Source organism: Danio aesculapii, chromosome 4 (assembly GCF_903798145.1).
Source record: "Danio aesculapii chromosome 4, fDanAes4.1, whole genome shotgun sequence".
Taxonomy (NCBI): Eukaryota; Metazoa; Chordata; class Actinopteri; order Cypriniformes; family Danionidae; genus Danio; species Danio aesculapii.
The window spans coordinates 8,588,296-8,605,751 of record NC_079438.1 but is presented as its reverse complement, the minus strand read 5'-3'; the positions used below and the strand labels follow the sequence as shown (position 1 = coordinate 8,605,751).

General features: G+C 36.9%; 1 non-coding gene and 2 pseudogenes across 1 annotated transcript; 2 read left to right on the top strand and 1 right to left on the bottom strand.

Annotated features, from left to right (window-relative positions):
• Positions 1–17,456, bottom strand: part of LOC130222044 (zinc finger protein 721-like) — a 495,527-nt pseudogene that overhangs the window by 322,169 nt on the left and 155,902 nt on the right.
• The window catches only part of LOC130222067 (gastrula zinc finger protein XlCGF57.1-like), a 184,776-nt pseudogene that overhangs the window by 68,670 nt on the left and 98,650 nt on the right, over positions 1–17,456 (top strand).
• Positions 9,580–9,720, top strand: LOC130224234 (U4 spliceosomal RNA). The gene has a single exon (XR_008837302.1). It is a non-coding gene; the product is annotated as a U4 spliceosomal RNA (small nuclear RNA).

The window sequence follows — 17,456 nt, the reverse complement described above, 5'->3', positions numbered from 1 at the left end:
TATCTGAATGAGGATCAAATGACTGAGTTGGTCTTTGGGAATGAAAATCAACCTGTTTGTTCCTGCAGATCTTCCTGTTTGACTGTGAATGTTTCTTCAATCTTCACATCTTCACTCTCCTCTTTAATAAACGCCATCTTTATAACAGTGTGGAGATCAGTCGCTTCAGCAGGAGTTTATCTCTGCGTTTGGACACTTTATCCTGTTTAAAACGAACAAAACCATAAAAAAATAAATAAAACAATGAACAGAAACAAAATAACTTCTCTTCAACACTTTCAACACTTGAGAGTAATTAACAAAAAGAAATCATCTAAGCAAGAAACAATAGCCACAAATGAGCTGATTAAAACTAGTACTCCATTTCTTATATATAGTGATGTATACTTAGAGTGGAAATGACATTATGCTCTAAATTAAACCTTCATTAAAACACTTATTACACACATTTCTGTTACTTTATTCAAACTTTATTCAGGTTTGTTCTTAATTGTTTTGTTAGTTTTATTTATTTTAGTATCTGCTTACAACAACGTTGTAGCACTTAATTTCCACAATAATTTCCTCTCGGGGACAAATAAAGTTTATCCTATCTTATTCAAACAACAGACCTTACTGTGAGTAAAATAGTACTTCGTTGTATAAAGGGTTAAAATAATATTGTCAACAGCAGGTATTTTTAGCATTAAATGAACAACCTGAAATTTTAATCAGTCGGTTTACATCTATGTAAAAGCTTTAAAACAAACCTTTCTCCAGTTGAATCACAGTGTGAGAGTGGCGCAGCCTTATGACGTCACACCACCACGCCAAAATAAAAGTCTTTTTTTTTTTTTTTTAGCTTTTTTACCCCACTTACTCTTAGTCATGACTTATTAATACATTTCTCTCTCAGTACCATTAGTATTTATGTTAATTGAAAAAACGATTTACCCCCACTAGATCTTTGCCTTCTGGTAGGTTGGTAAGAGGTTGAATTTTCTTTAAACGATTGCATTTCTTTATCCATAGTTTTAAACTCATTCACTTGCATTCACTGATGTTACTGCCTCTTTGTATGTTTGAATGGGGAAACATTAAATTCTCCAAAATTGCCTGCCAGCTTCCAACCTATATATGTAATATGTTGAAACTTATTTGGGCTACAGTCCAATTGTCAGGATAAAAACAATATTTATAACCAAATAAACAAACAAACAAAAACTAAATAGTTGTAAAGAGGCTTTTAAAAATGACTGAAGAACTTAACACAAAATTGAACAATGCATCGACACATGATTAGATTTTATACATTATAATGTGAGCATTCAGATGTTATTTGAGTGTAAATTCAGAATGTGCAACTTACCTTTTCAGTCTTCAGTGAAGAAGTGGGATGAGAAATGGCCCCAGTGGGTTTTTGTTTGTATGTTGTTGTTGATAATAATCCCAATGTAGGAATTTACTATCATAGTTTGTCCTCCTCAGTTGTTATTTTATAGCTAAATAAGCCAATGAAGATTCTGTTAGGAACCCAGAATATATAAACACAACCCTGCTAAACTACTGGATCTGGAATGTGATTGGATAAGACTCAATTGGCCCCCATTAATGCTGGTATAAATATGCAAATGAGCAGTTGAGAGCAGTGAAGACTCAAGACACATTACTGTGGGGGAGAGGAAGTTCATCAGCTTTACAAACCAGTTTTACAGAGAAATAATGATGTATTGGGAAAAGAAGTTGACTTTAGCCATCATCATATGATTTGTTGCTGTTTTTTACAGGACTATTGATGGAAGCTTTTTTTATTTTAGCTGCTGCATTTTGTAGTTAATGTTGATACACTTATGTTGAGGTACTTTGGTTTGAAATTTCACATTTATAATTTCACTTATATAATAGTTATGTAAGTCTTATCCTATGATACAGTGATATATTATCATTCGTTGAAAGAAACAATTTCTAAACTTCACAGTGAGGTTTTATTTGGTAAGTTCAGTCAATACATTAACATGAGCTAACTATTAGCAATGTTTTAGTTATTTATTTATCACTGAACTTGTTCTTTATGTGAGTTTAAAGCACATGCAGCACATTACTGGTTTCTGTAAGACTGTCAACACACTCTTAACAGGTCAATTATTTCTTTCTAAAAGTGTCTATAGATTTTAACGATAAAAATGTAACTTGTTTCTGTGCCAATTTTGTTTTCCTTCCTTCGTTTTTTTTAGTTGATCAGAACGTCTGAGTAGCTCAGCTCTCTCTATGCCTCTTATTCACCTGGTATGTAACAAAGATGTTTTCCCCTATAATTATTACTGTTTGTGCATACAAATATGCATAGACATTCACAAAAGCATATATTAGAGACCCTGTGACAAAACCTTTTCCTTTTAACACAGTAAAGCGATAACATACTGTCGATTTTTTGCTACTTTTGGCCTTAGTAGATAATTGTTTGTACATTAATCACAAATGGATGAGAAACACTGTAACTTCAAACTCATTAGTGTTCATTCCAGGTGCTGTGAAATGTTATGTACAAGCTGCAGAGGTGTAAGAGGCTAAATGATTATATGCATTTGTTTACATGACAAAACATGTATTTTTGACTCAAGAAGGTCCATACTGACTCCAAAGGCAGATACTTATAACATCAGGGCCTGTTATGTGGACTTTGGGGGTTTTACAATGTGGTCACATGTTGATTGGTCAGTTTGAATGTCTCTGCATTTGGGCTTTAGTCACATGGTCAAGAAAGATACAAAATAGGTGGTAAAACGCTGCTCTGCCTCTTTTCTTTTCCTGGCCTGTCTTTTCTGGTCTGCTTTCCTCCTCTGCTACTCTCCTTCTCTGGAGTCTATCTTCTCTGACTCTACTGCAATCAGGCTAACTTCTGGGCCTGCTCTCTTTGTCTCTCTCTCTCACATTTAAGCTGGGTACAATTTATATCATATGTTTTATCATTTCATATTTGATCATTTAATACAGTTATTTTGTAACTAATTCAGTTGTAACCATAGAGAATTATTGTCATTAAATCATCTCATTATCAAGTATTTGTGAATTACTTTTGATTTAACATCAACACTTAACTGTTCAATATTGCAATACAATACAATCACATTATATCAAAGCTCTCCCACATTTATAGCTATTAATACTGATATAAGATTGCAGAAGAATGGTTTGACTAGAATGTACAGTTTTTTACCAATAATACTGATAACTTTTTAGTCATTCGGCAGAACTACAGTTCGAACCGCTGTGGTTTTAAAACCCAATCCTACAGATGGTGCCGAAACCCGGGATCCTTTGCAGTGAGTTTTCTGAAATTTACTTTAGCCGGTCTTAGCTGGACTTTTCACAGCTGACCTGGTGAATGGATTAAAACTGGCCTTCTAACCACAAGAGTGGGTAAGTCTGCTTTTATTGTTCCTCCATTTGCTCAAATTGCATGAAACAGAATTTACAAGACTGTAATTCATTGCAATAGTTAAATTTGGTAAATTTCCGATTACCTCCTCAAGGATGGAAACGTTCATTTCTGAAGAAAGTGATGTATTGTTTGCTTTATGGACCAAAAAAGTTGATCCTACATTGTGCAAACTTAGCAAAGAAGGACTTAAGTTAACAGGCTCAGACTCTACATTGTTTGCATGGTGGAATGTAATTGGCAAAAATGGAAAGAAATCAAAACGTGGTGATATAATTGAAGCGCTAAATTACATGTGTTACTCAGGACTGCGTAACGTGATGTCAAAAATACCTTCAATTATAAAGGCTAGATGTGAAGAATTTAATGTTCACAAATCAGAGGCAAAAATTCTACATCTCCAGTTATAGCTCGATAATTTACTAGCTGAACAGTTAGCCCTGGCTGAAAAATGCAGAAGTCAAAAAGAAACCATTGCAGATTTAAAAGCTATGCTAAAAGGACAGAAGTTTGTGTCTCCCAAAATGCTTCACAGCAATGGGATTGAAAAGCATGTTCACTTCTCAGATGAAGTTACCTGTAATAAATCTGAAATGATTTGTTCAGAGGCTGTAGCTCAAAAAAGTTTGCCTGTTTCAGTAATTAAGGTGATGCCACACCATAGCGCAGCAAAGACGCATGGTGTAGAAGCATTAGAGAGTCTTAAAAACCCTCAAACCTCAGATGATCACAACAATCAACCCTCAGGCAAAGAAAACAGGCTTTGTATGACCTGTAATAAGTTTGGCCACAGAGAGGAACAATGTTGGACTTCGGGGCAGGGAAGACCTCCACCATATTTTCTGAGAAAACGGAAATCACTAAAGAGCAATCAGTGGTCTTCACATAACAAAAACTCATCTGTTAATAACACACTTAGTGAACTAACTGCATTGTTAATACAAGGCCTGCAACTGTTAACTTCCTTTGCTGGTGGGTTAGCAGCCTAATAGCAATAAAAGTTAATAATTGCTGATCCTGTTTGCATTTCCAAATTAGTTATATTTGTGTTATACACATTTTCATTTCCATAGAACACAATTTTATTGTGTGATACTACACGTACACATAGACTGAGTAATTCCTTAAAACATGATTTTCTTACTGTAGGTGTAAAAACACTCAGGTCTGAGGTTTTAGAAGCCACAGATGCATTCTAGACCGCATGTCATGTATAAATAAGGAATTAACTGTATGCTAAAATTCATTAATTTTAAGGTACTTGTGTTTATATGTTGGATGAGTCTCATCTCCTAAAAGTGGTAAACTCTGCTATCCTCAATATAGCTGCAGTTTAAACTACAAACAGGAGTATAGAATTGCCTTGTGGCTCCAGTGTAATAACTGCAGTAACTATGAAAATGCTTTCTTACAGGATTCAGCCTTAAACATTGCACTTTATCATACTCCTTAAAAATACATTGATTTGGAAGTATTTTGAGCCAGATTACATTCACATCTCATGCTCAAATTCCATGCTGGCTCCCTGTTACAACAGGACTAAATTTTACACACTGTCATAAAACTTCCACCATTTGTTGCGAGCATGTTTACACAAACACATAGCCTCAGCTGAAACACTGCCACACAGAGAACAACATTTCAAATCTTCACACACATAAAATTCACATTTGTCTGACACTGCTTCAAATAGATTTACATGTTATTTAAGTCTTTTCAATCAGACTTTATCCTAACTATGGGTTTTTCATCTTGTGTTGTTATTTTGGTTTCTTTTGATTATTTAACCAGTTACTTATTATTTGTTTCAACAAGTTATATCAAAATGTAAATTGGGATTCTAAATCCAAAATGCTGAAATATTGTTGCTTTTGTAACATTATTGACATTTCTACAACAAATGTTATTTGTGCTTACTTTGTATTTAATCCATTTAAATGCATTTGTGATTGTCTTTGAACACTGATTCATTTAATTCAATGTATTTGGTTACACTGAATATTTTGCTGATACTCTTAACCAGCTATTGTTGATTTTGTTGTAAAGCGATTTAATTTTGATGTTTCCAGATATTGTGTAAAGAGCTTGTTTGCTTTTTATTTTGTCTTAATCTTGACCATATTTTTAATTACATTAATTTAAGGGCATTTTGCTTGAGAAGAACTCAAACTGACCACATCAATCCTTTGATCAATGACAAATGCCATGTGTTTGCTTTTGCTGTTTGTTGTGCCATTTGCTGTTTTGAAATACAGGATCCATGGAGAAAAGGTTCACGTCTTCTGATCTACTTCAAGAGAAGAGCAGGGGTTCCCTGCATTCCTCAGCAACTATTCTTGTGGGGGTATGAAGGACAATTTGCATATAAGCAGTGCAACACCATTTAATTGAAACCTCTCACACAGGGCTGAAGGACAACAAAGACTGACCACCCTTATACCTGCAACAAGCCTGGACAGGAAGTCCGAAGATAACAGCAGCACACATCGCAAAGCATATTTTTATCATTAATGTCACCCTTTTGCCTCTATAAGTGTCACAACGGTGCCAGGGGAGGACTGTAAGAGGCTAAATTATTATATGCGTTTGTTTGTATGACAAAACATGTATTTTTGACTCAAGAAGGTCCATACTGACTCCAAGCGCAGTAGCCTAAATAAATGTTATAAAATAATAAGAATAATAACAATAATAATAATAAAATAATAACAACAACAATAATAATTTAAATAATGAATAGCCTACCCCAATCCTGAAAAAAAGCTGCGTTTAAACAGCACAAACACTTCTAATAACCCCAATGCTTATGCCATATGTTAGACGGTTCTGTATTAATAACTGAAGACGCTCCTTTAATGCATTTGCTCGCTATGTTAAATTATTTTAAATTACACGTCCCATCCATACCCAACCTTAAATCGTACCTGAACACTGTCTTTATCTAACACTATCTGTCCAACAGTTGCAAGTAAACTGTTTTGTGTGACATTCTCATAAAATCTCTCTGGTTTTGAATTTTGTATGATTATTTTATTTCCTTTCTCTTACGTTTATATTCTTTAGCAGCCAGTCAACATTATACTTTACATCTATGGAAGAATGAGTTAATAAAGATAGAGAATGTAACATCATATTCATCAAAAGACGGTTTATGTGCATTAGAGATGCGCGGATCGGGCGGATGACGTGACGAAAAATAATATTTTAATTAAATTCAGGCGGGTGGCGGGCGGTTGTACCAATCAAATAAAAAAAATATGTATAAATTGTTAAATATGATCTGACCATACCTACATCCAAAAAATTGAGCACACTTTGAAATAGTCAAATTTTCATCAGGTAGTAATATGTCTAGTCGAGTCTATGAGCAACAAGTGCTGTGAGCGAGCGCTCCTTCAGTGCAGCAGGGCGCGTTATAGAGGCCAGGCGCTCTCGTCTGAATCCTGACACTGTAGATGCTATTTTATTCCTGCATAGTGCCAAGAAAATTCAAACTAGACCTAAGGTCAGACATATTAAACCAATTAGCCTATGTTATCTAGACTACACATAGCCCATGTTTAATATAAACTTTTGAGTTCGGTCAGCTGATAATTTTACGTTCATATTGGTTTAGCCTGTTCTATTCTAGACATGTTGTGTATTGGTTATTTGGCCTCGCTTTTACGTTCTGAGGCTTAAGGTTATTTTGCCAGAATTTCTTTGTCGCAAGCGTAGTATTTCATTATGCTTCAAGTTTGTGGGAATGATCGTAAGTTCATGGGTTATTGGGGCATAGACTTGTCATACAGGCAATTTAGCCTGGTCAGACTTCATGTTCGCTCAAAGAGGGATGGTATATATATATATATATATATATATATATATATATATATTTGTTAATTGAATTTCTAATTGTGGAGGTGACTGAGCCTATAAGGCTTAACTACGATATGACGTTTTTATTATTTTTTTTTTTTCAAATGTTTGCCAAAGCATGCGACTATAGCCTATGCCTACATTAAGATATTTATTTTAATATTTTTTTACTGCCTGTTGTTTCTTTTGGCATATAAAATAGGCATTGTCTGATAGAGATATCAATAGAGGTTCATCTGTGTCGCAGAATTGGTGTTGTTTCTGATTTCTACAAGCTCAATAACTTCCACAGCAAATAAATAAATAAAAAATAAATAAAAAAATAGTCGAAAAACTGTGCCCATTAATTAGATGTGCAAGACAAGCAGATAAGTTTTTGGGGTTGCTATGGACAACTACAAATGTGAACATTATTAGGCTATAATGTAAATGACTTATATGGCTAAATAGCAGCATGTTGAATTGATGTGTCAAAATGCGTTTTCTATTAGGCTACTATAAAAAAAATTTACAGTACAGTGCGTTTAATTTAGACTATTTATTTTTGTCCCTGTGCGCCGATCGGAGACGGCGTTCACTGCTGATATTCGTGTTGGATATTCTGAGAGCTTTATAGGGTGCTTCTCATTTCTTATTTGTGCATCCTCGTTTCCTTTCCTTGCTTTCTTTCCTCGTGTCTTAGCTCCACCCCTCCGGGATGCGAGGGAAGGACGCAAGGAAAAGACTCGAGGACCAAAGACACGTCCTCGTATCGTTTAGCGTCACTTTAAAGCGTCGTCAATTAATGCTGGATTTGGCTTGCACGTTTGGATTAACTACATGTCTACATTAAAGTCATTCTCTATTCTCTAATAATCAATAAAGAAACATTCATTTAATAATAAAAATGAATAAGCCATTCAAATAAAGAGTCCAATCAGCAGATGGCGGGCGGGTGCGGTTTTAAAAATTGTTCAGAAATATTGGTGCGGACGGATGATGAGTTTTGTGATGCGGTTGCGGATGAAATAAAAGCCCATCCGCGCATCTCTAATGTGCATGTAACACCACTGGTCCGAGCAGGGCGCGAGCTGGCGATACCGGTATGGGAGACAAATGCTGTGAGGAGATTAAAGATAGTACAGTCTAGATCAGATATGTTGCCAGCCGGAAGTGCGATATGCACATTAATAAAGCAGCATTTTTTAATGAAACTGTGTAACAATAATTAATATTTTTACAGTACTGTGACGGTTGGGTTTAGGGTTGGGTTGGGAGTAGTTAAAAAATACAATTTATTGGGAAATTTAACAGATAACATAAATAATACTCTGTACAACAACTGTTTTTACGGTACTGTGATGGTTGGGTTTAGGGTTGGGGTGGGGGTAGAAGTTAATAAAATACAATAAATGGGAAATTTTATAAATAATAGAAATAATTGTCGTTAACTTCCGGCTGCAAACATATCCGATCTAGCAACAACCGGCTAAATATTGCAGAACAACATCTGTCGCTGAATCCGAGGAGTGAGGTTTACGCAATTACCAACTGGCTTCTGTTACATAAGGGCAAATATAAATGACCAAAAGATCATTTACTTATTTTACTCATACTCATTTTATTACTTATAATGTCCAAGACACTGATATTAATATTAAATGCTACTTTTGTGCCTTTATTAGCTTTTTTCTCGTCTATTTACTGGGTAAAAAATCTTAAATTATTCCATCTCCACCTGCTGGTGGAAAAGCAGCTGGCGATCTTTAATCTGCAATCTACTGCTTTTCCTGCAGTTCCCAGATGTAATGTTGAATTTTAACAGTCAAATTTGAGCCACTGAATTTATGGAAGCGAATATTTGAACTGAAATAAAATTAACTGAAAATTACCTTTTGAATATTATACATCGTATTTTTAAAGGGTATTAAATATTTTGTAAGTGAATCCTGGAAATTGAAAATGAATTATTGAATTTATAAGTACAAAAACATGTTTGAAATATTTTTAGTTGAACTATTCACAGCTTAAATAAACAGCTTTGTTAAATTTCAGGACCTAAAAATACAAACCCTGCAATTCAAGTCATTAAAATGCAAGAACTTGTTAATACGGTGTATTATTTTTTTCAGTTTGTGCTATTCAACAAGCTTTTTAATTCAATACTTTTGGCATTGATTTTGTTCCATACAATACCCTGTTCTGCAGACACAGCATGCACTCATTGGTGCCAGAAGGCTGATTGCTGGCAGTTTAAAGTTTGATGCCACCTTGTCGTTGCATGTCCAGATTGGTACACAGAAGAGTTTGTAGCTGTTATAGCTATTCTTTTGCAGAGGCAATATTGTGGCCAATGAGGTCTATCCGAGGCGTGATCATTGCTGGTTGAAAACTTTACCCAATACCTCGCTGAGATGACTTGAAACACAATCAGCTCTGGCAATTTTTGTCAGCCTCTTAGTAGGCTTAATGTTCTGTTGAAAAGGATAGCTGTGCTTCTGTTTCATTAACATGGGATTCGAACCCACGTGTGCAGTGCACAATGGGTTAGCAGTCCATCGCCTTAACCACTCGGCCACCTCGTCACATATGTTGCCACTTTACTGATGGAGGCTGGACTGTGGCACATATGTGTACATGTATGTTTTTGCAACTATTTTTGGTAAGTTGCTGTGTTTGGTTCGAGAACACTTAGACTTGTTTCAGCTGGTTGTGTATTGGTTGTTGACATTTAAAATTGTTTTCTGCTATCTGTGTTTAGTACTAGCAAGCTTTAGCCACTGTTTCCTTTGTTTACTGTAAGAGCTTGTGTGCCGAGCGGGAGGTTTTTCGCGCCCCCGCCGCTGCAATCTCGGGTGTTTTTACTCTCGGAGGCGTGTCCAGCTGAACTCAATCAGCAAAGCGCTCGGGGGTGTAAATAAGCGACTAGTCTCACCGCGGCAGCGGTTGCGGCAGCCTCGTGTGAAGCCCGCCTCATGTGAAGACCAACGAGAGTAAAGACCATCGACTCTACCTGCGCGACTAAGACCGACGAGAGTAAAGACCATCGACTCTACCTGCGCAACTCCACCGAGCAAAGACACAGACAAAGCACTTGAGTACTTCTTACTTTATCTCTGCACTCATTATTGTTTTCCTTGCACTTTATTATGTGTTTACTAATTCCTGTTGTTACTAACACTCGCAGAGCACGGGAGGTACGCTGCAGGCGCAACCCTCACAACCTTCGATCAATTCATGTATCCTCTATTTCACAACTCTCTCTCTCTGTGGGCCTCTGGAATTGTCAATCTGCTGTTAACAAAGCAGATTTTATTACCTCCATAGCCACTCATTCTGACTTTAGTCTCATGGCTCTAACTGAAACCTGGTTGAGACCGGAGGACACTGCTACACATGCAGCTCTTTCTAATAATTTCTCTCTTTCCCACACTCCTCGTCAGACAGGGAGAGGGGGTGGGACTGGACTACTGATTTCCAAAGAATGGAAATTCACTCAGAGACCGTCCCTGCCAAAAATCAGCTCTTTTGAATTCCATGCAGTCACCATTATCCACCCCTTCCGCATAAATGTGGTTGTCATCTACCGCCCACCGGGTACATTAGGTCACTTCTTAGATGAACTGGATGTTCTTCTCTCATCTTTTTCTGATTATGACACTCCCTTGTTGGTGCTAGGTGACTTCAACATCCACATTGAAAGACCTCAAGCTGCTGACTTCCAGACTCTGCTTGCATCTTTCGACCTCAAAAGAGCACCTACTTCTGCTACTCACAAATCAGGTAATCAACTAGACCTTATTTACACTCGACATTGCCTCGCTGATCAAACACTAGTAACTCCACTACAAACATCGGATCATTTCCTTCTCTCTCTCAACATCCACATTACTCCTGAGCCGCCACACACTCCAACTCTAGTTGCCTTTCGCAGAAACCTACGCTCTCTCTCACCCAACAGACTATCCACCATTGTTTCTAACTCTCTTCCTCCATCTTGCAAACTCTCTGCACTTGATACGAACAGTGCCACTGATACACTCTGCTCCACGCTAACATCATGCCTAGACAGACTATGCCCTATTACATCCAGACCAACCCAGGCCAGTCCTCCTGCACCCTGGCTCTCTGATGTTCTCCGGGAGCATCGCTCAAAACTTCGGGCTGCTGAGAGAATTTGGCGAAAAACTAAAAATCCTGAACAGCTCATAGCATACCAAACTCTTCTGTCTTCTTTCTCGACTGAGGTTACTTCTGCAAAGCAGACATACTTCCGTCAAAAAAGTCAACAGTGCCACCAATCCTCGCTTACTTTTTAAAACATTTTCCTCCCTCCTCTATCCTCCTCCTTTACCAGCATCCTCCACACTCACTACTGATGACTTTGCTACATTCTTTTGCACCAAAACTGCAAAAATCAGAGCTCAATTTGCTGCACCTACAACAAACACGCAAGATACACCACCAACACCACACACACTCACCTCTTTTTCCCAGCTCTCTGAGTCTGAGGTGTCCAATCTCGTGCTATCAAGCCATGCAACCACCTGTCCGCTTTATCCCATTCCCTCTCATATTTTGCAAGCTATTTCTCCTGCAGTCATACCAACACTGACTCACATAATTAACACATCTCTTGACTCTGGTCTATTCCCTACTTCATTTAAGCAGGCTAGGGTAACCCCACTGCTAAAGAAACCCAACCTGGATCAAACGCTACTTGAAAACTACCGACCGGTATCCCTGCTTCCATTTATGGCCAAGATTTTGGAGAAAGTAGTGTTCAATCAAGTCCTAGACTTTCTTACTCAAAACAACCTCATGGACAACAAGCAATCTGGCTTTAAGAAAGGCCACTCAACTGAGACTGCCCTGCTCTCGGTCGTGGAGGATCTCAGACTGGCTAAAGCAGACTCTAAATCATCTGTCCTCATCTTGTTGGATTTATCAGCTGCTTTTGACACTGTAAACCACCAGATCCTGCTATCTACGATTGAGTCACTGGGCGTCGCAGGCACTGTTATTCAATGCTTCAGTTCCTACCTCTCGGACAGGTCATTCAGGGTGTCGTGGAGGGGAGAAGTGTCCAACCTACAGCATCTAAACACTGGGGTACCTCAGGGCTCTGTTCTAGGGCCACTTCTCTTCTCTATCTACACGGCATCTTTAGGAACAGTCATCCAGAAACATGGTTTTTCCTACCACTGCTATGCTGATGACACCCAGCTATACCTCTCTTTTCACCCTGACGATCCCTCGGTTCCAGCTCGCATTTCAGCCTGCCTGTCAGACATTTCACACTGGATGAAAGATCATCATCTCCAGCTTAACCTCACGAAAACGGAAATGCTTGAAGTTTCTGCCAACCCGACTCTTCACCATAACTTTTCAATCCAGATGGATGGAGCAACCATCACTGCATCCAAAATGGTAAAAAGCCTTGGAGTTACGATTGATGACCAACTGAACTTCTCTGACCACATTTCTAGAACTGCTCGATCTTGCAGATTCGCACTCTACAACATCAGAAAGGTCCGACCCTTCCTATCTGAACATACAGCTCAACTCATTGTTCAAGCTCTTGTTCTCTCCAAACTGGACTATTGCAACTCTCTGCTAGCCGGGCTACCAGCTAGTTCTATCAAACCTCTTCAGCTGCTTCAGAACGCAGCAGCACGAGTGGTCTTTGATGAACCCAAAAGAGCACATGTCACTCCGCTACTCACCCGTTTGCACTGGCTGCCAGTTGCTGCCCGCATCAAATTCAAAGCTCTGATGTTTGCTTACAAAGTGACCGTTAGCTTGGCTCCTTCATAGCTGCTCTCACTTCTGCAGATATATGTGCCCTCCAGACACTTGCGTTCTGTGAATGAACGTCGCCTCGTTGTTCCATCCCAAAGAGGGAAGAAATCACTTTCCCGAACTCTCACATTCAATCTGCCCAGTTGGTGGAATGAACTCCCTAACTACATCAGAACAGCAGCGTCACTTGCTGTCTTCAAGAAACGACTAAAAACGCAACTATTTAGTCTCCACTTTCCTTCCTAATCTGCAACTGCCTCTCTGGCTATACCACTAACTGTGCCCTCTCTCTCTCAAAAAAAAAAAAAAAAAAAAATTTTGCTTATAGCTTATTGCATATGCTTTGTCTATAGCACTTGTTCACTGCTGCTCTTATAGTTGTGTAAATTGCTTCCTTGTCCTCATTTGTAAGTCGCTTTGGATAAAAGCGTCTGCTAAATGACTAAATGTAAATGTAATGTAATGTAAGATCACACTCAATTTTGCCATAACATGCTTCAAAGCACAAAGAGGGTGTAAGTTACACTGTAAAAACAATTCTGTAAAATTTACGGAAAAATACTGGCAGCTATGATTGCCAGAACTTTTTTGTAAAAAATACAGAATTTTTCTGTAAAATTGTTTTTACAGAAACATGTTGTATTTTTAACAAGAGTAAATTTTATTCATTAACTGATGCAATGATCATTTACAAACCTTTGAGTTAATTATTTATATTTGCAGAAAGCAACTACGTTTTATTTGGCATTTACTGGCATTAAAATCAACATTTTAAATATCTAAGTAATATATCTGAGCTTATTGATATTGAGAACCATCGTACATCAGTTCACTACAAAAACTCTTTAAATAAAGTCATTAAATGCATTATTGTGTTCATGTGTGACTGTAATTAACAAACACTTTCACTGCATTAGTAACTACACAATTACCTTTAAACAAAAGATGCAGCATAACATCAGATTCAACGAGTTCATCTTGGACTTGCACACAGATGCTAATATCCTCCACAATGGTGATACAAAAATGTTTTACAGTATTTTGCTGTAGTTTTTCCTGATTTTACAAAAAAATACTGGCAGCTGTGGTTGCCAGTAATCTACTGTTTTTAACATTTTACATTTGTAAATTCAATCTACAGAATATTTCTGTTAAAAATACATTCCACAGTCTGTATTTTTCATCGAACAAATTTAACCCCTAAAATCCCAGAGCAAAATCCTCACTAGTGTCCTCACTACAGAGGGTTGAACACTTAGACAGTGATGAAGTTAATGAGATAAATAAGTGTCTAATTAAAGGAGGATTAATAATTATTGATGAACAAGTGTTAACAAGCAGAATCACTGAAGGAAAGAAAAACAAGACCAAATAACACAAATTACAGCCAAAATCAAAGATGAAATCAACTGAGGATAAAACTCTAAATAAAAATAATAATTAATAAAAACAATTACACAATAAAACTTTTATTTCTCAAGATCTCAGCAGAGATCATTAAACAACTCCACAAACATCAGGAGCTTCACTTATTACTGACCTTTGACTTTATTTCTGTCACATGAACAAAAGCTCTTAATGAAATTGTCGTTCATTTGAAGTCACCATGATGGGGGACAGAGTCTGCTTTAGTCGGGATCTTCAACTTCTTGTTTCAAAATAAGTTTTACTTTGGTTGCAATAATTAATTGTGATAATCTCGCTGATTGCATAACATGAAAAGCCCAAACATACATAAAATTAAGTGTGATGAGATTAGCTATCATATCAAAGTCACCCATGCATTCTTGTTGAATATCATCTGTAGTGTGAGAATTGAATATAATATATAACTGAAACCACTGAGACTTCAGCAATCAATGACAGATTAACAGGTCTAAATACACCAGTCATTATGAGAACGTTTGAACTATGGCATAACTTGAAAACACAGATCTCAACAATGGTGACAAACAAAAAAATATATATATTTATTTACAACCAAAATATTGAAATATTACACCCCAAAAACAAAATAAATTAAAGGCAAAGAAAGAAACGTTAAGAGCATAACGCTGCATAATTTATTCATGATGCAATGCATGCTGGGAGTTTTTTTGTGCTATGCTGGCACCCAGCATGCATTGCAGCATGAATGAATTAAGCAGGTTTTTTTAGCAACCATGATTGAGGTTCATATCCTGATTCTTGATGTCTGTGTGTCCTAAATGAGTTGCTAAAGCGCTCTAGGCTTTCTGAATAAAGCTCTAATGATTAATTTCATCATAATTGTTTGTTGACCCTTCTGGAAGCTGTACTACATCACATAGATTAATTACAATTAATTCCAACATTTTGTTGTGACTTATTAAAATCAATTCTGTAATAAGTACTTAAAAGTTTTCATCTCTTGTCTTGCTGTAACTGGTGAGTTTCAGAAACACAGTTATAACAGCCAGAGAAACATTTTTCAGAAGTCTAAATGTTTAAGAGCTCAACTAATGCAGCCTCTGATCTCCATGATGGTGAGGTCAAATCAAACATTTTCAATAGAAATATAAACCTCTGTTAATTATCAAATATTCTTGCAGATATGAGAGAATTGAAGTCAAACTGTAATCAGTGAAGCTGCTAATGCTGTTATTTAATGGAGTTGTTTAATCCTCTGTTGTAATTCAGTTGGTTTGGTGTGAGGCTGTGTCTGTAGTTTTATTTGTGGTTGTGTCCTTCAGTGATTGTGCTTGTTAGCAGCAAATGTTCATCAATTCACTTATTTGTGGTCATTCACTCTGTCTAGTGGACTAAACTAATTGACTAATTTAGGGACTAGTGAATGAGGGCGTGTGGTGAGATTTCAGACACTCTGATTAGTTTCTCATAAACAAAGATTAGATCTGTTACAGTTATTTTCCGTATTTTGCACTGAAATGAGCTGTTAGTCATTTAACAGGTTTTCACTGTAGATTGCACAGACTTTTACTGCTAAAATCACTGACATTTTTTACAGTGTAATTCTAAACATGGATTATAAAATGTTGAACTAATTACTAATGTTGTCAATGGAGTCATTCTGAAGCATGCTCTTTTGTTTGAGTCATTTTCTTGAGAATTGTGTACATGTTCCCTATGAGTTTGTATTTCTTTCAGCAGTTTTACTTTACGAGCTGCTTCTGCGTATGTTCAATTTTGACAACCTGCATACGCGGCGCTATGTTCGCCTCCACAGTTGCAGCATTTCAACTTAGTTCCTTCTCTACACTTCCCATACTGATGCTCTTCATCGCATTTTCCACAAGGCATTTTCCCCTTGCAAACAGCAGCCGAATGTCCTATGCGTTGGCAGTTATAACAACGAAGAGGAGGAGGAACATATTCTCGTACCATATAGCTGATAAAGCCTAGTTTCACCTTTGCTGGTAAATTTTTATCCTCAAAGTGTATCAACACAGAAAGGCTCTAACATTTTTTACTGTCCCTCCACATCATAAGTCTCCTGGCCATACCAACCTTTCCTCCATAGTTACGTTTAAAGGTACACCTGAGATGACCCCACTCTTTTTTGACCCAACTTTAGTACACTTTTATTTTACCACCAGCCAATGTTTTTAGTTTTAGTATCTTTACTCTTTGCGTTTCGTCTTTACATTTAATCAAAACTCTTCCATTACTTAGACATGTTGCCCCTTTTACTGATCCTATTTCTTTTTCTATTGCTTTTGATAGTTTAACAGGATGCATATATTGTTCTGACTGCTTAACAAATGTGACTAAGATTTTAAGATCTCTTTTCCTTTGTCCCATCTCCTTATTTCCGCCTGAACACGTTTGCTCATATTCAGACTCATGACCCATGTTGTTTCCTTTTTACTTTTATTATATCGTTCTTCAAGGAATTCTGTTTCCTGATTGTCATCCGATTCATCATCCATTGTGACTACCCAAGACTTATCTCAAACTGTCCTTTCTACTCTATATTTTACCACGAGTATCCTCCGATTCATAGCAGCGTCCTAAATCCAGCGTCGTCCAAAAGCAGCGTGCACCCAATCGCTAACTCCTCACAGCACACAGAAGACATTTAGGTCAGTAATACATGATGACGTTTGGGGTTTCTCAAATAAAGTAAAGAACTTTTGGGAGAAGTATTAGAAGACACTATTATCATATCACTACTATTATGACTACACTATATATTTATATTTGTCACTGATTCTTGAGATATTGGACAAAACATGTCCAGCTATTGTAAAAGCTAAAAAATAAAAATATGTTCATTTTAAATACATTATTAATAGAATATTTAGCACAATTATCCCCTCTGATTTAATTTGACCATTTATTCTTTGTGGTTCAGTCATTCACAATCATTAAAATGAATACAAAAATTTATTTAAATGATGGAGAATATATTGATAAGTAT